Below are 26,221 nucleotides of genomic sequence, written 5' to 3' on the forward strand. Positions count from 1 at the left end.
CAATCCAATTCTCAAATGAAAAAGCCCCATTAAAAGCTACATGTATGGGGTGGCTGGGCAGCTCAGTGGGTTAAGCCTCTGCCTTTGGCCTAGTCATGATCTCAGGGTCCTGGGATCGAGCACCACATCTGGCTCTCTGTTCAGCAGGGAGCCTGCTTTCCCCCCGCCCCTTTGCCTGCCTCTCTGCCTACTTGTGATCTCTCTCTCTCTGTCAAATAAATAAATAAAATCTTTTTTTTTAAGCTACATATATATACATGCATGTATATACACCAAAAAAATAATTTAAAAATAATTTATTCCACCATCTCCACAACTTTAAACAATACAGTCCTGTCCTACAAAAATAGGCCTCCAACAGCCAGGGCTGACAAGTGAAAACATAACCTCTGAAAAGATCCACATACAGCTGCTAAGGAAAGAGGGAAATGAGGACAAAGAGCGGATAGGAAAACAAACACTACTTCTACTGGTTACTAAAACTGCCAGCGTTGCCAAAATCCTGCCGTAACTGCTATCAACCATCTTCAACACATGTATTTATAAATACAAGAAAGTTCACCAAGAGAAAAACAAAGAATTTCAAGCAAGGGAAATACAGAAAAAAATCACTTATGGGAGGAAATAACTACATTCTTACAGACAAGGCAGATTTTCTATACCATGCATTCAAGAAAGCTATGCTAAAAGGGAATAATGAGAAGAGAGGCAAGATGGCGGAGGAGTAGGGAACCTCGTTGCCACTGCTGGTTCCCCGAATTGAGCTGGATATCTACCAAGCCATCCTGAACACCCACAAAATCAGCGTGAGATGTAAGAATATCTATCTAGATCTCTACACGCAGGAAAAACCACAGGGGGTGAGTGGTGGCTTCTGACACTCCAGATTTTCCTCGGGTTCATCTTGCCTGAGTCATGGTTGATACTTTGGACTCCGTACATTCCCTCAACCATCCCTCAAGAGAATGACTAGAAGGAGGAACTGCCAACCAAGGAAAGAACCAGAGACAATGGCCTCTGCCACAGACTTAATGGATATGGATCTAAGGAAGATGTCAAAAAAAGACTTCAGAGTAACATTTATAAAGTTGCTCTTTAGGCTTGAGAAAACTATTAGCAACAGTATAGAATCTCTAAGGGCAGAATGAAGAGCTACTGTCGCCTACATTAAAAATGCTATGAAGGAGATGCCATCTACACTAGATACTCTGAATGCCAGGGTAAATAAGAAAGAAGAACGAATTAGTGATCTAGAAGATAAGCTGATGGGAAGGAAGGAAGTCAAGAATGATAGAGATAAACAACTATAAGTTCATAAGATCAGAAGTAGAGAGATCAATGACACCATGAAACTTTCCAAAGTCACAATTATTGGGATCCCTAAGGGGAGGGAGAGAGAGAGAGGATGAGGATGTATACTTGAGCAAACCATAGCTGAGAACTTACCTACTCTGGGGAAGAAAAGAAGGATTCATGTCCAAGAGGCAGAAAGGACCCCTCCCAAGATCAATAAAAAAAGACCAATACCCCAGTATATAATAGTAAAACTTGCTAATCTTAGAGCCAAGGCAGCTATCCTGAGAGCAGCTGGGGAAAGAGATGCCTTACCTATGGAGGGAGGAATGTCAGAATAACATTAGACCTGTCCACAGAGACCTGGCAAGACATAATCTGGATACTAAATGAGATGACATGCAACCAAGAATACTTTATTGAGCAAGGCTGTCATTCAAACAGATGGAGAGACAAAGAACTTCCAGGACAGGCAGAAAGTGAAAGGATATGTGACCACCAAGGCAGCCAAGGGGGAGAGGGGCTCTATAAAAGAAACAAGACCCCAAGAGTAATATAGACCAGAAAGTAACAGAGATAATCTACAGAAATAGGGACTTCACAGGCAATATGATGGCACTAAATTCATATCTTTCAATAGTTAGTCTCAAAGTGAACAGCCTGAAAAATTAAATGGCACAGGGTTTCAGACTGGATAAAAATACAGGACTCATCCATACGCTGCCTACAAGAGACTCATTCTGAACCTAAAGACACCTCTAGATTGAAAGTAAGGGGATGGAGAACCATTTATCATGCAAATGGACCTCAAAGAAAGTAGTAACTCTCATATCAGACAAATTGGATTTTAAACCAAAGACTGTAGTAAGAGATGTAAAGGCTATTATCATACTTAAAGGGTCTATCCCACAGAAAAATCTAACAATTGTAATTATCTCTGCCAACATGAGAGCAGCTAACTATATAAGCCAACTGTTAACCAAAATAATCATATTGATAATAATACATTAATAGTAAGAGACCTCTCAGCAACGGACAGGTTATCTAAGCAGGAGATTAACAAAGAAACAAGAGCTTTGAATGACACAGTGGACCAGATGGACTTTGTAAATACATGCAGAACATTCCACCCTAAAATAACATAATACCCATTCTTCTTGAATGCACATGGAACTTCCTCCAGAATAGATAACATACTTGGTCACAAATCAGGTCTCAACCAATACCAAAAGACTGAGATTATTCCCTGCATGTTATCAGACCACAATGCCTTGAAACTGGAATTCAATCACAAGAAAAAATTTGAAAGGAATTGAGACATGTGGAAGTTAAAGAACATCCTACTAAAAAATGACTGGGTCAACCAGGAAATTAAGGAAGAACTTAAACATGGAAACTAATGAGAATGAAAACACATAGGTCCAGAACCTATGGGATACTGCAAAGGCTGTCCTTTCAACAATGTGGCAGGATACAAATCAAAATCACAATGAGATATCACCTTATACCAGTTAAAATGGCAAAAATTAATAAGACAGGAAACAACAAGTGTTGGCGAGGATGTGGAACAAGGGGAACTCTCTTACACTGTTGGTGGAAATGCAAGCTGGTACAGTCACTCTGGAAAACAGGATGGAGGTTCCTCAAGACATTAAAAAGAAAGCTACCCTATGACCCAGCAATTGCACTACTAGTGTATTTATTCCAAAGTTACAGATATAGTGAGAAGAAGGGGTACATGCACTCCAGTGTTCCTAGCAGCAATGTCCACAATGGCCAAACTGCAGAAGGAGCTAAGAGGCCCTTCAACAGATGAATGGATTAAAAAAAGATGTGATTCATATATACAATGGACTATTACTCAGCCATCAGAAAGAATAAATACCTACCATTTGCATCAACATGGATGGAACTGGAGGAGATTATGCTAAGTCAAATAAGTCAAGCAGAGAAACAATTATATGGTTTCACTCATATGTAGACTATAAGGAATAGCGCAGAGAACCAAAAGGAAGGGATGGAAAATTGAAAGGGGAGAAATTGGGGAGGGAGATGAACCATGAGAGACTATGGACACTGGGAAATAAAATGAAGGTTTCAGAGGGGAGGGAGGTGGGGGGATGGGGTCACCAGGTGATGGGCACTAAGGAAGGCATGTTTTGTGATGAACACTGGGTGTTACATGCAACTAGTGAATCATTGAAAACTGCATCAAAAACTGATGATGGGGACGCCTGGGTGGCTCAGTTGGTTAAGCAGCTGTCTTCGGCTCAGGTCGTGATCCCAGCGTCCTGGGATCGAGTCCCACATCGGGCTCCTTGCTCAGCAGGGAGCCTGCTTCTCCCTCTGCCTCTGCCTGCCATTCTGTCTGCCTGTGCTCACTCTCTCTCCCTCTCTCTCTCTGATAAATAAATAAAATCTTTAAAAAAAAAAAACTGATGATGTACTATACAGTGGCTAACTGAACATAATAAAAAAGTGAAAAAAAAATAAAAGGGAATATTGTGTGTAGGAAAGAAATGTTTCACCCTACTAATTTTTAAATTATTAATCCTCATAAAAAAAGGAAAAAATTCTGTAACTACATATGGTGACAGAGGTTAACTAGAATTATTGTGATCATTTTGCAAGGGTATACAAATAACGAACCATTATGTAGTACACCTGAAACTAACATAATGTTGTATGTCAATTATACCTCAATAGAAGAATGTATATTAAAATGACAAAAAATAATCCTACCTTTGAAAAATATTTCAAAATTTCCAAAGTGCCTTATAGAATTATCCCAGCGAATTGAACTGATAAACATAAACTTTAGTTTGAAATCATGTATGCAGGGTTTTCAATTTGGGTTCTTCCATACTAAGTGATAAGTTACTCAAGCTGTCTGAGAATTTCGTTGTGGTAAAATGGAAGTAAAACAGAGGCCTCGTAATTAGTCAAAACTGAATCACATGCATTCTATAACTGAAGGCTCACAAGATTTTAATTATTTATATAAACACGCGTTTAATACCTGTCAGGTTCCCACCACACAGGAACATCCATCAAAGCAAGTAACCACGTCCTGTTTACGGCTGCACTCCCACCACCTGGCATAAGCAGCCTTCAATAAATATATGTATAACAAATAAATGATCCAAATCTCCCTAATTTCTGGCTACAGAACTCTCAGTACCTAGAAACCTAGTCAAAGAACATGGAGTTCAGACAGATGACATAACCTCCTTGCTAATAATCTGGACAAATTTACAACAGCAGCGATACAAGGAAAGATTTTGGCTAAATTTCCGGCCTAACAGTATCATGGATTTAGAAGACCTACCAGAAGGGAATCTACCAAAGCCCTCCTTAATAATTCACCACTTACTGAATACTGACTATAATGAGGCCATCAGCTAGGTCTTTATGAACACTCTATCTTCACAGGCCACCTTTTCTAGATGGAGAAACTGAAGCCTGGAAAGGGTAAGTAGTATGCCCACGTTCACAGACTGACAATTCATTTGCTTAGAATAAAGCTCCTGCTCTTTCCCACTACACCACCCCACCTCTACTCTGTCTTCTTAGAGCTAGAAGGCCTACATTCATCATTTTAATCCCAAGTATTTACCATGGCACCTAGCACAGAGTAATTACTCAGTGAAAACCAACTGCTAAGAACGTTTATACGAAAGCTGTAATTACTCAAGAGATTCCCAGTCTCAATTTTAGGGCGAAAGCAACTCTGTCTCCATTCTTTTTTCAGAATTCAGTCTCACTAGAGAAAGAATTTATAGTGCAGGAGGAAAAAAGGGTACTCACTGAGACTACACATAAATACTAAAATGAACTCAGGCAATATGGAGTGGGCTCCTTTGAACTAGGTAAATGAAGTATCGTTGACTTATCAGGGTATAAACTACTCCACAGGATCATTACTAGAAAGCAGGAAAAGGGGCAGCAAGCCTTTTCTGCAGGAAATGGAATCCCTTAACCAGGTTCTTCTTCCCTTGTGTTCTTGGTAGAACCACTCCTGTCCTATAGCACTGCACACCAGCATCCTGCACTTACAACGGTACTGATCTATAAAATGTTTTCTCTCAAAGTCAAGGGTATGGTTTGGCCCCAACACATAGATAAGGCCTAAGAGAAAGCATCTTGGAAAAACACACTTTCTTTCCATTCATGTGCGACGATTTCTTCTATGGAAGGACTGAACTGTCCTTATGATAAAGAATAACCAGGGACACCTGGGTGGCTCAGGGGGTTAAAGCCTCTGTCTTCAGCTCAGGTCCTGATCCCCAGGGTCCTGGGATCGAGCCCTGTATCAGGCTCTCTGCTCGGGGGTGAGCCTGCTTTCCCCTCTCTCTCTCTGCCTACTTGTGATCTCTGCCAAATAAATAAATAAAATCTTTTAAAAAATAACCAGCTGATAATAGTCACAACAAGAGATAATTCTGTAGCTCAGGCCCTCACGTCAAAGACATGCTTTAAATATATTCATCTTCACTTGTTTTAACCTTAGTTTTGGACAATAAATCCATCCTTTTAGGAAAGAGAAAAGTAGTCTGTGCTTTCAGCATTGAAAGTAAGAGTTTTCAACATGGAGTTTGATGGGCAGAAGTCATAGATGGTCTCAGAAGTTCTCTGAACTCCTGGAGATTATATTTAAAGTCATGTGAATGTGCCTGGTTTCCTGAATTCACAGATCTCATTTGTTTGTCTAAAAGAATCTCTTCCTTAGATAAAGTGTGTGGTGTGTCATATTATCTATCTCACAATAATTCTATGGAAGCTAAAACTTGAGTATCTTTTTAAAAGATTTTATTTATTTACTGGACAGAGAACAGTGAGAGAGGAAACACAATCAGGGAGAGTGGGAGAGGGAGAAGGAGACTCCCCACTGAGCAAGGATCCCAATGTGGGGCTCAATCCTAGTACCCTGGGATCATGACCTAAGCCAAAGGCAGACGTTTAATGACTGAGCCACCTGGGCACCCCAAAACTTGAGTATTTGTTATTACCAAGATTCTGTTCTGTTTTTTAGTTGCGATATCCAAAAATTTCATTAAGAGACTTGCCGAGGGGCGCCTGGGTGGCTCAGTGGATTAAGCCGCTGCCTTCGGCTCAGGTCATGATCTCAGTGTCCTGGGATCGAGCCCCGCATCAGGCTCTTTGCTCAGCGGGAGCCTGCTTCTCTCTCTCTCTCTCTGCCTGACTCTCCACCTACTTGTGATCTCTCTCTCTGTCAAATAAATAAATAAAATATTTAAAAAAAAAAAAGAGACTTGCCGATTAGCTGAGCCTAAAATACAAAGTCACCCCCCTTCTTTTACCTTCTCAAAATTTCACTTGAGGAAAAATATTAAGTATCATCTTCTAAAGTCATAAAGTACTCTGAATTAAAGTACTACCATTATCATAATAAAGATATTGCTGCCTTCTCTAGAGGGCTTCATGTCATTGTGATTACGTGTATCTTAAGAGACATAACACAATCATTGCCCTAACTTCAGTTTTATATATAACTGCCTTCACTACATTATTTTCAGAAAAGCAAACTCATATTCATATCCCACAAACTGTTTGAATTATTCAGATTTCCTTTAAGTCTTAGATAAATGAAGGTGTAAAGAAATACTTTTAAAAAAATCCTACAAAAACATAACTCTTTCTAGAAGAAAATAAAATACAAATAGATGAATTCAGATCTCTTTACATTGTTTTATCCACTTCACTAATGACCATCTCCTTTCACTTTTTCTTCTTTTGCTCAGCTTTCTGTTCTTACTGGTTGGCTAATTACATAAATTCACTTAAATTCTTCATAGCTGCTGTGGTCTTTGCTCTATAACGAACAAAAAGATAAAGAAGACAGGGCTGTCTGGCTTTGATGGTCACTTTGTTGTACCAAGTTATCTGCAGAAAAAGTCTTAAGAGACCAATCTTGACCTATGAAAAATCTTATAATCCAGAAAATGAAGCACAGATTAACAAAAATTTCCCAAGAAAATACCCCTCCCCTCTTCATTTTGGTCATGTAATAAAACACCTAACTATTTAGGTGTTTAAAAATTAACTTCAAGGTGCACCTGGCTGGTCAGTCAGAGGAATGTATGACTCTTGATCTTGGGGTCGTGAGTTCAAGCCCCATGTTACTCTTAAAGATAACTTTTTAAAAAATTAACTTCTAATACAAATAGATTTTCTTTTTGAATGGGTCCCTTATTAAGCCAGAATTTTCATATAGCAGTTATCCATAAAAACGATTTACAAGTTAAATAAATCATTTTAAATGTTTAATTTTAATATTTTCAAAAATAAATTTTATTTTCTTATAGAAAAGGCAACATTTGCTAATTTAAAACCCAAACAGGAAAATTAGTTCACCCTACCCTTGACCACTCCTCATTCCCAAGGAGAAATCACTGCAGTTATGAGCTCCTACCTGAAATGTTTAGTATACATATAAGTGTATCTATATGTAAACATTTTTTTACATAAAGGGACTATACTATACATAATTCTGCAACTTGTTTTCTTCTTAACAATTTATCTTAAAGGACTTTCTTGAGCAGCACAGAAAGAATGATCTCATTCTTCTTAATAGTTGCAGAATCTTCCATTTCTTGGCTTTGCCATAATTAATCTAGGTTGTCTCCAGTATTTTACGACCATAAAAAAATGTACTTTAGTGAACACCTGTTTATGATATTACATATATGCGTATGAGTATACCCAAGGGATAAATTCTAAGACATAATTTGCTGGGTGAGTGATTAAAATCAATAACTACTGCAAACTGCCCTCCAAAAAGATTATATTCTCCATATGTAGAAAAATACCTGTTTCTCCTCTTCCTCACTAACTGATAATTATCCAATGTTTTTACCTTTCCAACCCAACAAAACCTGGCATCTCCATTTTTTTTTAAATGAGAGGACTCAGATATAAGGCCATCTCTTTTTTTTTTTTTAAGATTTTATTTATTTGACAGAGAAGACACAGCGAGAGAGGGAACATAAGCAGGGGGAGTGGGAGAGGGAGAAGCAGGCTTCCTGCCAAGCATGGAGCCTGATGGGGGGCTCGATCCCAGGACTCTGGGGTCATGACCGAGCTGAATGCTTAACAACTGAGCCACCCAGGCACCATTCCTGTTGTGGTTTTTCTTTTTTTTTTTTTTAAGATTTTATTTATTTATTTGACAGAGAGAGATCACAGGTAGGTAGAGAGACTGGCAGAGAGAGAGAGAGAGAGAGGGAAGCAGGCTCCCCGCTGAGCAGAGAGCCCGATGTGGGACTCGATCCCAGGACCCTGAGATCACGACCCGAGCCGAAGGCAGCGGCTTAACCCACTGAGCCACCCAGGCGCCCCACCATTCCTGTTGTTTTAACTTGTATTTTTACTAGGAAGAAAGTTAAACATATTTTCATATATTTATCAACCACTTATATTTCCTTCTCTGAAAACTGACTATTCCTGCTATTGGTCATCTTATTACCTTAAAGTTAATTAGCCAACATATAATACATCATTAGAAAAAAAAATACATCATTAGTTTCAGATGTAGAATTCAGTTATTCATCAGTTGCATATAACACCCAGTGCTCATCACATCACATGCCCTCCATAATGCCCATCACCCAATTACCATATACCGCCTACCTCCCCTCCAGGAACCCTCAGTTTGTCTCCTATAGTTAAGAGTCTCTCATGATTTGTCTCCCTCTGTAATGTCATCCCAGTTTTCCCTCCCTTCCCCTATGATCCTCTGTGCCATTTCTTATATTTCACATATGAGTGAAACCGTATGATAATTATCTTTCTCTGACTGACTTATTTCACTCAGCATAATACCCTCCAGTTCCATTCACACTGCTATAAATGGTAAAATTTCATCACTTTTTGATGGTTGAGTAATATTCCAGAGTGTGTGTGTGTGTGTGTGTGTGTGTGTGTGTGTGTGTAACAGCACATCTTCTTTATTCATTCATCTGCTGATGGACATCTGGGATCTTTCCATAGTTTGGTTATTGTGGACATAGCTGCTATAAACATTGGGGTACTGGGGTCCCTTCAGATCACTACATTTGTATCTTTGGGGTATATACCTGGTACTGTAATTGGTGGGTCAGAGGGTAGCTCTATTTTCAACTTCTTGAGGACATTGGTCCATTTTTTTAACTAAGTCTTTAGTACTGTTGCTCTGAATGATTTATAAGAGCTCTTTATAGATTAAGGAAACTCATCCTTTGTCATACATAACTAAAAAATTTTTTAAAAATAAACAAAATGCCTGAACTAAAAATATATTAAGCAAAGGACAAATCATTATCTCTTCATTGAAATAGTATATTTATATAATACACCATTCCAATTTGAAAAGTTTAGTAAATAGATCACAATAGGCCATGGACTATTTTAAAAGCCCAATTTATGTATCACCAGCTAACTACACATTTACATATAATAAATACACAAAATTAATGAGATTTTCCAAAATAAAATTGAAGTCTACAAAAATAACAGTACTTATCAGCAATATATTCAATCAACCTCATTTGTCTTCCTACAGGTTTCTATACCTAAAATCAAAGCCTTAACTATTATCAACTACTGCCCACCACCACTATCCACCAAAAGAGATAAGTCTTCAGCCGATCAGACAGAAGTCCATACTACATTTAGAAAAGGGGAGAGGGTAGTACTTGAGCAAACAGCCCTTCTTTCCACATGACTAAGAAAAGACTTTACTAATATGATTCAATCATCCTAACAGCCTAAAGTCCACTCAAGAATGCTGAATGAGGAAAAAAAAAAAAAAGAATGCTGAATGAGCAGAATAAATAAATGAGAAGGAAACTAAATAGTATGCAAAAAGCTTAGAGCAAAAAAATTACCCCAGGTCAAGAGACAGGTGCAACAACGTCAGAAATAATAAAATAATAACTACATGTGCAATAACCAAAGGGGATTGCTCCCTTTAGAAACAACTCATATCAGGAAATGCAAAATTAACAGTCTACTTATAGTAGTAGAAAAAAGACAAGCTGCAAGTAGTATACTGAGTGAAACATAAAGTTAATAATATATAAAAACAAAAATCTATGGCAGAAAAAATAGAAGAAAACTTAAATACTAAGTATTTTGATAATTTACTGACAAAATAGATGGAACTATATAACAAACCTCTAAATATGAAGCTAAAGAGGAACAGACACCTGCAGTACAAACTTAGCTTATTTCTATAAACCTGAACAAAGAACAAAAACAGGGGTTTTTAAAAATTCACTGATGCTAGTAAATAATCTGAAAAGCAAATAAGACCTTGTAAAGAGAAATATGCAATAATTAATTACTTTCCTCTAACTATTACAAAATCAGGTCTATCTCCAGCTTGCATGCATTTTCACCAAAAAGTAGGTCTGGAGGTAGAAATCAAAAATTATCTCTTCTAAATATGTCAGTGCTAAGAACAGACCATTCAAAGTATCACTTACCAAAAATTTCTAAGGGAAATCACAGCGGTATTGGTAAAAGTCCCCTGGACAGGACAACATGTATAAAAGCCTAGAGCCACCTTTCAGCTTCATATTTGTTCTCTAAACCTTGGGATATGTAACAATTTGCTTCATAAAGAATAAAGAAGTGGGACGCCTGGGTGGCTCAGTTGGTTAAGCGGCTGCCTTCAGCTCAGGTCATGATCCCAGTGTCCTGGGATCGAGTCCCACATCGGGCTCCTTGCTTGGCAGGGAGCCTGCTTCTCCCTCTGCCTCTGCCTGACACTCTGTCTGCCTGTGCTTGCTCTCACTTCTCTCAATATGACAAATAAATAAATAAAATCTTTAAAAAAAAAAAAAGAATAAAGAAGTAAAAGACTACTTTTTAAATGGCTACTTTTAAAGAAATAAAATTTTTACATTAAATTATAAGAAATTCAGAAATAAGTAACTCTATATTTTGTTCCTTAGTTTGTTAATACATTTTACATTTAAAGAATTTTAAAGTTGGCAGCTCTTTCTGCCCACAGGTTCTGCCCCGATGCCTTAATAAAACCACCTTTCTGCACTGTTTCAACAGAAAAGGAATTTTAAAGTTATTAGTACATTAAGTAATATGTACCAATATTAATATGTAATATTTGGTAACTCCCACTTATTTTCTAACTACTGGAAATTTCCATTCATTTAACCTAAGTATTGATATTTTGAGGGAGATGGCCCTGACAGTGTTCTAAAAAATATTTCCCAAATGATATGATTAAACTATTAAATTATAATTAAACTCTCAGTACTGTCAATATGATGGAAAGAATATACTCCTGAGAATATAGAGGTGCTAATACTGACTATGACAATCTCTATAGATATTTCCTTCACCAGTCAAATGAAAGATTGTGACTAGATCGCTTCTGAGGCCCCTTGCAATTTTTAAGCTGTAATTCTGTGCATAAACTTGTAGTCCTGATGAAAAGAGAAAATAATCCAGTGTACACTATTCTGCATAGAGCCCCAGCTAAATGTTCTTTATGTTGTAACTCCTTTCCTTACTCACAGCTGACAGGATGTGAGGATGGTCCAAAGTAAGGAACAGTGGCTATCAGCCAACTGAAGGAGATGGCTTAGGTCAAGCAAGGTCTTCTCTGAAGAATTTGAAACAAAAGACCCAGAATTAGCATGAAAAGTTAAGCTGAAAAGTCATAAATGTTCAGGGATAAATCAGCAACTTGAAACTGAAACCAACAGTTTAAGAAGTGAATGGATCAGATATCCAAAGACAGAACTCATGAAAAAATAAGTATATAAAACCTCTAAGAGAAGGCAGTCTTGATTCTACCAGCTTTTTAGTCTCATCACCCTGAAGCCCAGTTGCTCCTCCTTGATGGCTCATTGACATAAATCTTGCTTTTACTTCAGTTCGTCTGCCCCTTGCCTTAACTAGAACCAAAACTGGTACAAAGATTGGAAATATGCAGAGCAGGACTTCAAAGAAAATGTGGAATTGGCTATGATTAGGAAATTAGAGTATGGAATGCAAGGAGGATCTTAGTTGGGAAAGCTAGCAAAACAGGATATATAAAAGAGATACAGTTACTTAAAGCAGTCACCTATGATCCTCCAGGACCTAGAATATGCCAGCATACATCCTTTTATTGTGCTTTTTGCTTTACTACATTTCACAGAAACTGTTTTTTACAAACTGAAGGTTTGTGGCAGCCCTGCATCAAGCAAATCTATTGATGCCATTTTTCCAAGAGCATGTGCTCACTTACGGCTGTGTCATATTTGGCAATTCCCACAGTATTTCAAGCTTTTTCATTATTATTTTATTTGGCATGGGACCTGTGATCAGTGATCTTTAATATTATTGTAATTTTTCTGGAGTACAATAACCAAGTCCATATAAGACAGCAAACTTAATAAATGTATGTGTTGACTGCTCCACTGAGCAGCCATTCCCCCGCCTGTCTCCCTCTCCTTGGGCCTCCCTGTTCCCTGAGACACATATTACAATGAGGCTAATGAATAACCCAGTGATGACCTCCAAGTGTCCAAATGGAAGAAAGTGTTGCGCATCTCTCACTTTAAATCAAAAGCTAGAAATGATTAAGCTTAGTGAGGAAGGTATGTCTAGAGCCAAGATAGGCCAAAAGGCAGTGTCAGACAGCTAGCCAAGTTGTGGATACAAAGGATAAGTTCTTGAAGGAAATTACAAGTGTTACTCTAGTGAACACATGAATGATAAGGAAGTGATATGCTGGTATGGAGAAAGTTTTAGTGGTCTAGATAGAAAATCAAAGAAGCCAAAACATTCCCTTGAACCAAAGCCTAATCCAGGGCAAAGCCATGACTATCTTTAATTCTACTAAGGCTGAGAGAGGCAAGGAAGCTGCAGAAATAAGTGCGGAGCTCAAAGAGGCTAGGTCATGAAATTTAAGGAAAGAAGCCATCTCCATGACATAAAAGTCCAAGGCAAAGCAGCAAGTGCTGATGTGGAAGCAGCATCAAGTCATCCAGAAGATCGAGCAACCATCATTAATGAAGATGGCTCCTTATGTTGGAAGATGCTGTTTAGGACTTTCATAGCTAGAGAAAAGTCAATCTCCAGCTTCAAGGCTTCAAAGGACAGGCTGACTCTCTTGCTAGGGGCTAATGCAGCTGGTGACTTTCAGGTGAAGCCAATGCTCATTGACCATTATGAAAATCCCAAGGCCCTTAAAAAATGAAGCTCAGTCTACTCTGCTCACACCTTCTTTATCCATTCATCTATTCACAGACACTTGGGTTGCTTCCGTATCTTGACAATTCTAAATAATGCTGCAGTAAACATACAAATCCATGTATCTTTCCAAATGAGTGTTCTCATTTTCTTTGGGTAAATACCTAGCAGCAGAATTACTAGATCATATGGTAATTCTGTTTTTAAATTTGTTTTTGAACATTTTTTATTTAAACTCAATTAACATATAATGAATTATTGGCTTCAGAGGTACAGGCCTCTGATTAATCGTCTTATGTAATACCCAGTGCTCATTATATCATGTGCCCTCCTTAATGTCCATTACCCAGTTACCCTATCCCTTTACCCCCTTCCAGCAACCTGGAAACCGCAACCCTGTTTGTTTCCTATGACTGAGAGTCTCTTTATGGTTTGTCTTCCTCTCTGGTTTTGTCTTATTTAATTTTTTCCTCTATTCCCCTATGATCTTCTCTTTTGTTTCTTAAATTCCACATTTAGTGAGATCATGTGGTAATTGTCTTCCTCTTATTGACTTATTTTGCTTAGCATAATACCCTCTAGTTCTGTACACAGCATTGCAAATGGCAATATTTCATTTTTATGGCTGCATAATGTTCCACTGTGTGTGTGTGTGTGTGTGTGTGTGTGTGTGTGTGTGTGTGTGTGTGTATACACATCACATCTTCTTTATCCATTCATCTGTTCATGGACATCTGGGCTCTTCCCACAGTTTGGCTATTGTGGACATTGCTGCTAAAAGTAAGGGGGTGCAGGTGCCCCTTCAAATCACTATCTTTGGGGGCGCCTGGGTGGCTCAGTGGGTTAAGCCGCTGCCTTCGGCTCAGGTCATAATCTCAGGGTCCTGGGATCGAGTACCGCATCGGGCTCTCTGCTCAGCAGGGAGCCTGCTTCCCCCTCTCTCTCTCTGCCTGCCTCTCCAACTACTTGTGATTTCTCTCTGTCAAATAAATAAATAAAATCTTTAAAAAAAATCACTATCTTTGTATCTAGGATAGCTCTATTTTCAACTTTTTTGAGGAACATCCTTACTGTTTTCCACAATGACAGTACCAATTCACATTCCTACCAAAATGCACGAGGACTCCTTTTTCTCCACATCTTTGCCAACACTTGTTATTTCTTCTCTTTTTGATTTTAGCTATTCTGGCAGGTATGATACCTTATTGTGGTCTAGACTTCTGTTTCCCTGATGATTAATTATGCTGATCATTTTTCATGTGTTTGTTGGCCATGTGTATGTATTATTTGGAAAAATATATATTCAGGTCCTCTGTCCATTTTTTAATCATATTTTCTTTGGTGTTGAGTGTATATAGAAAAACTCACAACTAACTCATACTCAATGGTAAAAACTTGAAAGCTTTTCCTCTACGATCAGAAACAAGTCAAGGGTATCTACTGTTGCCATTTTTATCCAACCAGTATGGAAGCTCTGGCCACAGTAATCAGAAAAGAAAAAGAAATAAAAGGTAACCATATTGGAGAAGAAGAGGTTAAACTGTCACTATTTGCAGATGACACGATAACTTACATAACAAACCCTAAAGACTCCACCAAAAACTATTAGAAATAGTAAATAAACTCAGTGAAGTTAAGGAATACAAAATAAATACCCAGATATCTGTTCTGTTTCTATACACTAATAACAAAGTAGCAGAAAGAGAAAATAAGAAAACAATCCCATTTACAACTGTACCAAAGACAATAAAATACCTAGAAACAAACTTACACAAGATGAAAGACCTGTACTCGGGAAACTATAAAACACTGATGAAAGAACTGGACAGGACACAAATAGAGAGATACTCCATTCTCATGGATTGGAAGAATTAATATTGTTAAAATGTCCATACTACACAAAGCAATCTATAGATTCAAGGAACTCCCTATCAAAATACCAACATTTTTCATAGAACTAGAACAAATAATCCTAAAACATGTACAGAACACAAAAGACCCAGAATAGCCAAAACAATCCTGAAAAAGAAGAAAGACGGAGGTATCAGAATCCCAGATTTCAAGATGTACTATAAAGATGTAGTAATCAAAACAATATGGTACTGGCACAAAAACAGACACAAAGATCAATGGAACAGAATAGGGAGCCCAGAAATAGACCCATGCTTATATGGTCAGTTAATCTATGATAAAGGAAGCAGTAATGTACAATGGGGAAGACAGTCTCTTCAACAAATGGTGTTGAGAAAATGGGACAGCTACATGCAAAAGAATGAAACTGGGAGCACCTGGGTAGTGCAGTCATTGAGGCATCTGACTCTTTGTTTCAACTCAGGTCATGATCTCAGAATCATGGGATCAAGCCCTGCATCAGGTCCCATGCTCAACATGGAATCTGCTTAAAATACTATATCTCTCTCCCTCTACCCCTGACCCTCCCCAGACTCTCCCTCTAATAAAAAAATCTTTATTTTTTAAAAAAAGAATGAAACTGGACCACTATATTATTTTTAAAAAACCAAAATCAAAATAGATTAAAGAACAGGACACCTGGATGGTTCAGTCAGTTAAGTTTCTACCTTCAGCTGAGGTCATAATCCCAGGATTCTGAGATCGAGTCCTACATCAGGCTACCCGCTCAGTGGGGAGTCTGCTTCTCCCTCTCCCCCCACCACTCATGCTTTCTCAAATAATGAACAAAATCCTTGAGGAAAAAAATAGATTAGGGGCACCTGGGTGGCTCAGTGGGTTAAAGCCTCTGCCTTCGGCTCAGGTCATGATCTCAAGGTCCTGGGATCGAGCCCCGCATCAGGCTCTCTGCTCAGCAGGGAGCATGCTTCCTCCTCTCTCTCTGCCTGCCTCTCTGCCTACTTGTGATCTCTGTCTGTCAAAAAAATAAATAAAATCTTTAAAAAAAAAAAAAAAAGAAAAGAAAAAATAGATTAAAGACCTAAGTGTGAGACTTGAAACCATTAAACACCTAGAAAAGATAAGCATAATTTCCTTGACATTCACCTTAGTAACATTTTTTTAGATGTGTCTTCTAAGACAAAGGAAACAAAAACAAAAACTATTGGAACCACATAAAAATAAAAAACTTTTGCACAGCAAAGGAAACCATCAACAAAACAAAAGACAACCTGCTAAACAGAGGAAAATATTTGCAGGTGACCCTGAAGTTTTATTAATTTGACCACAAAAGTCTACTACCTGTTTCATTATACTTATTGCTAGGTCCCTGATATTTTTTAATGGTATGAAAAGTGGTATTCATAGTTCAAGTTCAAAGTAAGAAACACAATAAATTACATCTCTCCCACTGAATGCACCCAGAAAACATGAACAGAATGCATGAAACTACCATTTGAGAACTCTGAAAAGTAAATGATAGCAGGTGAATTAGGGAAAAATATCAAGGGGCGCCTGGGTGGCTCAGTGGGTTAAAGCCTCTGCATTCTTCTCAGGTCCTGATCCCAGGGTCCTGGGATCGACCCTGCATCGGGCTCTTGCTCAGCCGGGAGCCTGCTTCCTCCTCTCTCTCTCTCTCTCTGCCTGCCTCTCTACCTACTTGTGATCTCTATCTGTCAAATAAATAAATAAATAAATAAATAAATAAATAACTTAAAAAAAAAAAAAGAAAGAAAAAATACCGGGGCACCTGGGTGGCTCAGTGGGTTAAGCCGCTGCCTTCGGCTCAGGTCATGATCTCAGGGTCCTGGGATCGAGTCCCGCATTGGGCTCTCTGCTCAGCGGGGAGCCTGCTTCCTCCTCTCTCTCTCTCTCTGCCTGCCTCTCTGCCTACTTGTGATCTCTCTCTGTCAAATAAATAAATAAAATCTTAAAAAAAAAAAAAAAAAAAAAAAGAAAGAAAAAATACCAAAATTTGAAGTCCACTGTACCAGAACAGTTTAACTAAAGTTAGGATGAAACCAAGAAGCAAAAAAAGAGATCTCCAAAAGAACCATTTACTTTTGGCTGAAGAAGTAGGGTAAGAGACTTAGTTTTCAAAGAGAGGGATGGAGAATTCCCTATTTATCCTTCATTTTTCCTTTCTCCATTTTTTCACATCCCAGTCCACAAGCAATCCCACAGCTCCCATACGAGAATCTATGATTCCAAGAGAGTGAGGTGAACCCCACTGTTTTTCTTCTTTCCCTGTCCTAATGCTATTTGGCACTGAACACAGGTACATTCCCAGGAAGTACAGTGCAGAATAACTATAGAGTCTCAACTTTGCAACAAAGAAACCAAAAAGGGGAGCCCCAGAAACCAGAAAGTACTAGGGAAATCACAGAAAGGGAAGAGCTCAGAAGAATGAGCCTATAAACTTTGTTTATAAACTCCTGGGCTCATTCCCAGGCAACAAATGCATGGATCATACCTTGTAAACAAAAGACAAAAACCTGAAGAACTGAACTACAGGAGAGGCCACTGACCAGGTCCTTTACTGGCCACTAGGTGGAACATACACTCGGTATATTTAACTAGGACTGCAAAGGCTTTAAAAATGGAACTGACTGGGCGCCTGGGTGGCTCAGTGGGTTAAGCCGCTGCCTTCGGCTCAGGTCATGGTCTCAGGGTCCTGGGATCAAGGCCCGCATCGGGCTCTCTACTCAGCAGGGAGCCTGCTTCCCTCCCTCTCTCTCTGCCTGCCTCTCTGTCTACTTGTGATCTCTCTCTGTCAAATAAATAAATAAAATCTTTAAAAAAAAAAAAAATGGAACTGACATTGAAACACACAGAAAGCTGGTCAGAATTTTCCACCTGGATCCAAACAGGCAGACTGCCTGCTAAAACAAAAAATATCAATATTCTCAATAGGATTTACACAAGATCCAACGTTTCATAACCTAATTCTTTTAAAAGTCCAGGTTACAATCCAAAATTATTCAGCAATACAAAGAACTAAGAAAATCTCGAACACCTGGGTAGCTCAGTCAGTTAAGCATCCAACTCTTGATTTCGGCTCAGGTCATGATCTCAGCATTGTGAGGTCAAGCCCTGCATCCGGCTCCACGACGGGCATTCAGCCTGCTTAACATTCTCTCTCTCCCTCTCCCTCAGTCCCCCACCACACTCATACACTCTCTAAAAACAAACAAACAAAAATCCCCCAACTCACAATGGAAAAAAGCAATCAACAGACCCTTATGTTGACATTATCAGACAAAAACATGAAAGTGGCCAAAATAAAAATGTTCAAAGAGATACAGGTCAACACTCTCAAATCCGTAATCTAAGCTTCCATCCTAATCAACCAGAAAAGGAAAGCAAAACAAATTCAAAGCATGCAGAAGGCAGGAAATAATAAAGAGCAGAAATCAATGAAATTGACAATAGAAAAATCATAGAGGGACGCCTGGGTGGCTCAGTTGGTTGAGCAGCTGCCTTCGGCTCGGGTCATGATCCCAGCATCCTGGGATCGAGTCCCACATCGGGCTCCTTGCTCAGCAGAGAGCCTGCTTCTCCCTCTGCCTCTGCCTGCCATTCTGTCTGCCTGTGCTCGCTCTCTCCCCTCCTCTCTCTTAAAAAAAAATAAATTAAAAAAAATAAAAAATAAATAAAATAAAAATTAAAAATTAAAAATTAAAAATTAAAAAATAGAAAAATCATAGAAAATATGAATGAAATCAAACTCTGATTATTTGAAAAAGAACAATAAAACATATAAATCTCTAGAAGGACAAAGAAAAAGAGAAAAGAAACAAATTATCGATATGAGGAATAAAGGGGGAAATACCAGTACCAATCTCTCAGACATTAAAGAGAAAATACATAAATGCTATATGCAATTCTACACACATAAATACAACAAAGGAATGGATGAAAAAGACTAATTCCCCTAGAACCAGAAACTATAAAACCACACCTAAGATGAAATATATTCCCTGAAAAGTCCTTTAACTATTAAATCAAATGTGTCGTTCCAAACCTCCTAAAAAGAAAACTCCAAGCCCAGATGTTTCACTGGAAAATTCTCCTAACATTTAAAGAATAAATGACATGAACTCTACATGACCTCTGACAGAAAATAGAAAAGGAATACCTCTAAACTCATTTTATAAATTTTTTTTTTAAAAAAGTATTACAATGATACCAAAAACAAACAAACAAAAAACAATGTAAAGAAAAAAAAACTATAAGGGCGCCTGGCTCAGTGGGTTGAGTGTCTGCCTTCAGCTCAGGTCATGATCTTGGGGTCCTGGGATCGATCGATCCCTGCATCAGGATCCCTGCTCATCAGAGTCCACTACTCCTTCTCCCTCTGCTTCCCACTTGAGCTTTCGCTCTCCTTCTCTCAAATAAATAAAATCTTAAAAAAAAAAAAAACCCCACTATAGATCAACATCCGTAATAAACATAATGCAAAAAACCTCAATAAAATACTAGCAAATTGAATCTAACCATACATAAAAAGGATAATATACCAGTAATACAAAGCTAATTCATTTTGCAAAAGTCAATCAATGTAATCCACCACATTAACAGTCTAAAGAAGAAAAACCATGTGACCATATTAATCAATGAAGAAAAAACATCTGACAATATTCAAGACCCCTCCATGATAAAAAAAAATTTTCTTCTTGGCAAAAAAACAAATAGAAGGAAACTTGCTCAATCTTATAAAGGGCATCTACAAAAAACAAACAAAACCTAGTACTAGTCAGTACAATAAGTGCAATAAAGCAAATTAGACATGACTGAAATAGGATTAGCAAATGGATTAGAAGAAACTATACAGAGTACTGCAGAGAAGGATAAAAAGAAAATACAAAGGAAAAGATATTAGATACAAAAATAAAGTGATAAGGTCCAATATGTTTAGTCTCGTAAGGTCAATGGGGTAGAGGTAATTTTTGAGGCGATATCAGCTGAAATTTTTTCATATTTGATAAAATACATCAATTCACAGATTGAAAAATCTCAAAAGCCCCAAACATGATTGAAAAAATACATACACACAACTAGACACAACATAGTAAAACTTCAGAAAAATGAAGAAAAAAATCTTAAAAACTGCTAGAGAAAAAAATACAACTTTTAAAGAAGTAGTAGGCTGGTAACTGACTTCTCAACAGAAATAGTAAGAGGCCAACTTTAAGGTGGCGAAAAGAAAATACTGTCATACTCTACCTAGCAAAAGTATCTCTCAAGAACAAAACAAAATAGACATTTTCATTCAAAAAAAAAAAAAAAAAGACATTACAACACCAACAGATCCACACCAAAGGAAATTCTAAAGTTTCTCCAGGAAGAAAGAAAATGATTCCAAATGGAACGTGAAAGATGCAGGAAGGAATTTTGAGTAAGGTAATAATAAATACATAGGTAAATGTAAATAACTAGTGAACATATCGAATAATAATAAAATCTTACAGAATTTATAAACATGAATAGACTTATCACAGAAGGACAGATTATAAGCAGGAAGAAAGTAAAAAACAATACAAAGAGTGCTTGTATTGTTTAAAGGACTATAAAGCCTCAGCCAACTTTGGCAAGTTAAGTGGTAACTTAAGAATGTTACTGTAATTTCTAAGGTAAAAGCAGAGTATATAACTTCAGGAAAAATTTTACAGGGGAAAAATGGAATGAAAAAAAAATATTTGGGGCATCTCAGTGGCTCAGTTCATTTAGCATCTGCCTTCAGCTCAGGTCATGATCTCAGAGTCCCAGGATCAAACCCCGCATTGGGCTCCCCACTCAATGGAGAACTGCCTCCTTCCTCTCTCTCTGCCCTTCCCGCAGCTCATGCTCCTTTGTGTGTGTGTGTGTATGTGTGTGTGTGTGTCTCTCTCTCTCGCACTCTCGCTCTCTCAAATAAATAAAATCCTTTAAAAAATAGCTTTGTGATAAGCAAATACAGTAAGTCTTAAGAATATGAAATTTACATTCTTAAATGCATGTATTAGAAAGAAAGACTGAAATGAGCTAAACAACATTTATCTCAATAAGTTAGGGAGAAAATAGCAAAATAAATCTAAATAATGTAGAAAGAAGGAAATAATTTAAAATAAGAATTAATGAAATAGATAATAAATATGTAATAAAACTAGTAAATGTAGAAGTAGTTTATTTTAAAAAAAATAAATTTTAAAAATGAATAAATTTCCGTTAAAGAAGAAGAGAAGGCACAAATAATAAATGGCAGTAAGAAGAACAGAAGCAATATACCAGATGCTGGAGACCTTAAAAAATTAAAAAGATAGTTAAGAGGTTGCTGCAAACAATTTTATACAAAAAATTTGAAAATCTACACAAGGAATAAATCCTTGGAAAAATAACGATCTAAAACTTACTCTGGAAAAAAAGGACAGATAAACATACTCCCATGAGGTCTAGGTCTAATTTACCAAAATGTTAGGAGGGGTTATCTATGGATTATACCATTACAAATGATTTTATCTTTCTCCTATATTGTTCAAATAATCTACAAGGCCATATGAATGAGCCTGGGTTCCAGTGTTAATTCTGCCTTAGATCTAGCTGTGTCTTTGATTAAATCCTTTAATTCTCTGATCTAAAATTCTTGTACTACATCAAACTGTGAAATATTTCATGTGCCAATTTAACAAACAAGATTGACATTAATACCACCATTTCAAAAAGAAAAAAATGGGTTTTTTTCTATATACCAACCACATACAACTGACACTATTAAATACTGCCAGAAAGCAGGGCTACAGCTCAGTTTCTCTATAACCAAAGTCAGCACTTTGGTAAATGACTAGTCTATATCTTAAAACAACATACACCAACTCCTCTTGTATAGCAGTGCACATTTATGTTAACTGGTTGACCTTAGAGGGTAGGCACAATGCCTATGTCCTCAAATATTTTGTGCGTAAAGGATAACCATGAAGTTATGCTAATCTACTGGGGAATGGAAACTTCCCTTACTTTCCTTTTTATTTTCTATTATTTCAACTTTGAATTATGAGTTCTTTATAATACAATTATTACATTAATGATTTTTTAAAACAAAAAATTGGGTTCTTTTATGGTTTTCGTTTGTTTTGTTTTTAATGGCCAAATTGGGCTTTTGATTTTTATCTAAATTTTATAAAAATTTTTCCAGCATAAAATTATGATACCCATATTTGAATGCTCCATTTGTCTACATATTGGAATATTATCCAACTGACTTTCTAAAGAGAATCTTGCTTCTCCCAATACTCCTTTGGCTGAGTTTAGCACCACCAAGTAGGGCAGCCACCTCTACAATGTCTTTGCAGGCTCCCCAGTCTTCAACTCCAGGCCTAGCTCAACTGATTGTTAAAACATGTTAACTCTTAAAATGCAAAATCAACACACTCCAAGGATTAGGCTAATTTCCAATTTTTTTATGTAATGAGGTCTTTTATTTTATTTTTTTAAGATTTTTATTTATTTGTTAGAGAGAGAGAGAGATACAGAGCGCAAGCACAGGCAGACAGAGTGGCAGGCTAGAGGCAGAGGGAGAAGCAGGCTCCCTGCCGAGCAAGGAGCCCGATGTGGGACTCGATCCCAGGATGCTGGGATCATGACCTGAGCCAAAGGCAGCCGCTTAACCAACTGAGCCAGCCAGGCGTCCCTAATGAGGTCTTTTAAAAGCATAATTAAGGAAAAGGGGAGAACTGCTTGATGGGCACTGTCAATTCTTTCAATACATAATATACATCCTTAGATTAAACCAGACCAGAGACACCTGTGTGGCTCAGTCAGTTAAGTGTCTGCCTCCAGCTCAGACCATGATCTAAGGGTCCTGGGATGGAGTCTGCCATCAGGTTCCTTGCTTAGCAGGGAGCCTGCTTCTCCCTCTGCTTGCTTCTCCCCCTGCTTGTACGCTCACTCTGACAAATAAATCAATAAAATCTTTTGAAATAAATAAATAAATAAGCAAACAAAGCAGACCAGCAAAGCTTTGTACCTGGATGGTAATTATCAGCTCTACTTGCTCCCATCCTATAAAATGCCATCGATCTATATCAAAAGATACTATAAAAAACAGTATTATAAGGGCGCCTGGGTGACTCTGTCAGTTAAGTACCTGCCTTCTGTTCGGGTCATGATCCTGGGATCCTGGGATAGAGCCCCTGGGATTGAGCATCAGGCTCTTCTCCCGCTCCCTCTGCTGCACCCCCTGCTTGTGCTTGCTCCTGCTCTCTCTGTCAAATAAATAAAATTTTTAGAAAAAAAAAAAGTGTTATAAAAGTGGTCACTATGGGGGCACCTGGATGGCTCAGTGGGTTAAGCCTCTGCCTTCAGCTCAGGTCATGATCTCAGGGTCCTGGGATCCAGCCCGGCATCGGGCTCTCTGCTCAGCAGGGAGCCTGCTTCCTCCTTTCTCTCTGCCTGCCTCTCTGCCCAATTGTGATCTCTCTGTCAAATAAATAAAATAAAAATCTTACAAAAAAAAAAAAGTGGTCACTATGTTTACTATAAATATGTCCTGTATTACACTAAGTGCCCTTTCCATACACTATTGTATTGGGTACTTGTTGCACCCAATAAATTTTTGTTCTAGGTGCTAAATAAATAAAACTAAAGGGCATTTAAGGCACTCAGGTATTTTCTCTGAGTGAAAAAAAGAAGCCATTTAAAAGTTTTAAACATGGAACTAACAAGATTTGATTATATTTTAACAGGATCATTCTGACTACTAATGAGAAAAAACTGAAGGAGGGTAAGGCTGAAGGCAAACAAGGCAGTAAGACCTGTTAAGAACCTACTGCCATAATCCTAGAGATGATGGTGTCTTGGATCAGGGTGGTATTGGTACAGATAGGAAATGGTCAGATTCTGGGGCACCTGGGTGGCTCAACGGGTTAAGTGGCTGCCTTCGGCTCAGGTCATGATCCCAGGTTCCTGGGATCAAGTCCCACATCGGGCTCCCTGCTCAGTGGACAGCCTGCTTCTTCCTCTCCCTCTGCCAGCTGCTCTGCCTACTTGTGCTCTCTGTCAAATAAACAGATGAAATCTAAAAAGAAAGAAAGAAAGAAAGAAAGAAAGAAAGAAAGAAAGAAAGAAAGAAAGAAAGAAATGGTAAGATTCTGGATGCATCTTGAATGTATAGCTAATGTAATTTGCCAATATTAGATATGAGGTGTAAATGAAAGAAAGGAGTGAAAGATTCCAAGTGAACTGAAAAGAAAAAAAAAAGAGAAGTAGCCATTTACTGATTTAGGGAAGGCTGGAGAAGGAGAATGTTATGAGGATAGGGATTCTGAGATAGCTATTAGATATTCAAGAGGGAGATGACAAAGTCATAGCTAGATATAGAGGTCTGGAATCAGTCTGAGAGGGAGCAGGTAAAAGTAGAAGAAATCCAAGAAAGCTGTTGAAGAAAGTATTTCAATAAGAAAGAAAAAGCAGGGCGCCTGGGTGGCTCAGTGGGTTAAGCCTCTGCCTTCGGCTCAGCTCATGATCTCAGGGTCCTGGGATTGAGGCCTGCATTGGGCTCTCTGCTAAACAGGGAGCCTGCTTCCCCCCTCTCTATCTCTGACTGCCTCTCTGCCTACTTGTGAGCTCTTCCTCTCTGTCAAATAAATAAATAAAAATCTTAAAAAAGAAAGAAAGAAAAAGCAATTTAGCGGGAGAGAAAAATAGAAACTGCTAACACAATGCCCTTGAGTAAATAAAAGATAGGAACTAGGGTATCAATCAAGATTTCTCAAAACTTCTAGAGTATTGACATGGGGGGGAGGCGGCTGTCCTCTGCATTGTATGACATTTATCAGGATCTGTAGCCTTTCTGCTGTAGATGCCTGTCCGCCCCCGACAACCCTGTCACAACAATCAAAAATGTCTCCAGATATGTCTCCGAATATCCCCTAGGGAGCAAAATCACTCCCAGTTTAAAACCACAAGTATAAGTGGACGAAATGGCCTTTGCTGGAAAGACTGACAATTCATGTACATTAAAGGCATGAAAGACGATGCAATGAGCAGAGTACAGTATAATTTGAGTATCTCTCTCTGATTAGATCCTTGTTAAGTATACATGCAGTCAAGGCCAGAGAAAACAAGGAATTGCTAGCATATCACAAAACTGAAGTCATTACTCCAAGGAAAATATTAGTATTTTGTTCTTGAACTACAGCTAACATATAAGCTATGTCTATCTTTGAACTGAATCTAAGCCAAAACTTCTATGTGTTTTTGGGTCCGTCCACGCCCCCTTCCATAATGCCTACATAGTCTCAAGCTTCCTGGGTTTCTCTTAAAATCACAGGATGAAAACATAATGACTTAGCACAAATTAAATTAAATGTACTAGGGGTGCCTGGCTGGCTCAGACAGTAGAGCACACAACTCTTGATCTTGGGGTCTTGAGTTCAAGCCCCACGTTAGGTATGGAGCCTAATTTAAATCAAAAATTAATTAATTAGGGACGCCTGAGTGGCTCAGTTGGTTAAGCGTCTGTCTTCGGCTCAGGTCATGATCCCAGCGTCCTGGGATGGGAGTCCCACATTGGGCTCCTTCCTCAGCGGGGAGCCTGCTTCTCCCTCTGCCTCTGCTGCCACTCGACCTGCCTGTGCTCGCTCTCTCTCTTGCTCTCTCTCTCTCTGGCATATAAATAAACAAAATCTATTTTAAAAAATTAATTAATTAAATGTTACTATTTCTGAGAAGCCTCACTTTTTAGAGAGGGCAGTCCTAATGGGACATCTTCAATGACAATCTAAAAGAATATTATTTATGGGTCTCAAATCATTCCCCCAAATGACCATGTAGTATTTAA

General features: G+C 38.1%; 1 protein-coding gene across 1 annotated transcript in view; it reads right to left on the bottom strand.

Annotated features, from left to right (window-relative positions):
- DMXL2 (Dmx like 2) overlaps positions 1-26,221 on the bottom strand; it is a 155,991-nt gene that overhangs the window by 122,219 nt on the left and 7,551 nt on the right.

The sequence above is a fragment of the Mustela erminea genome, chromosome 5 (assembly GCF_009829155.1).
Source record: "Mustela erminea isolate mMusErm1 chromosome 5, mMusErm1.Pri, whole genome shotgun sequence".
Classification (NCBI taxonomy): Eukaryota; Metazoa; Chordata; class Mammalia; order Carnivora; family Mustelidae; genus Mustela; species Mustela erminea.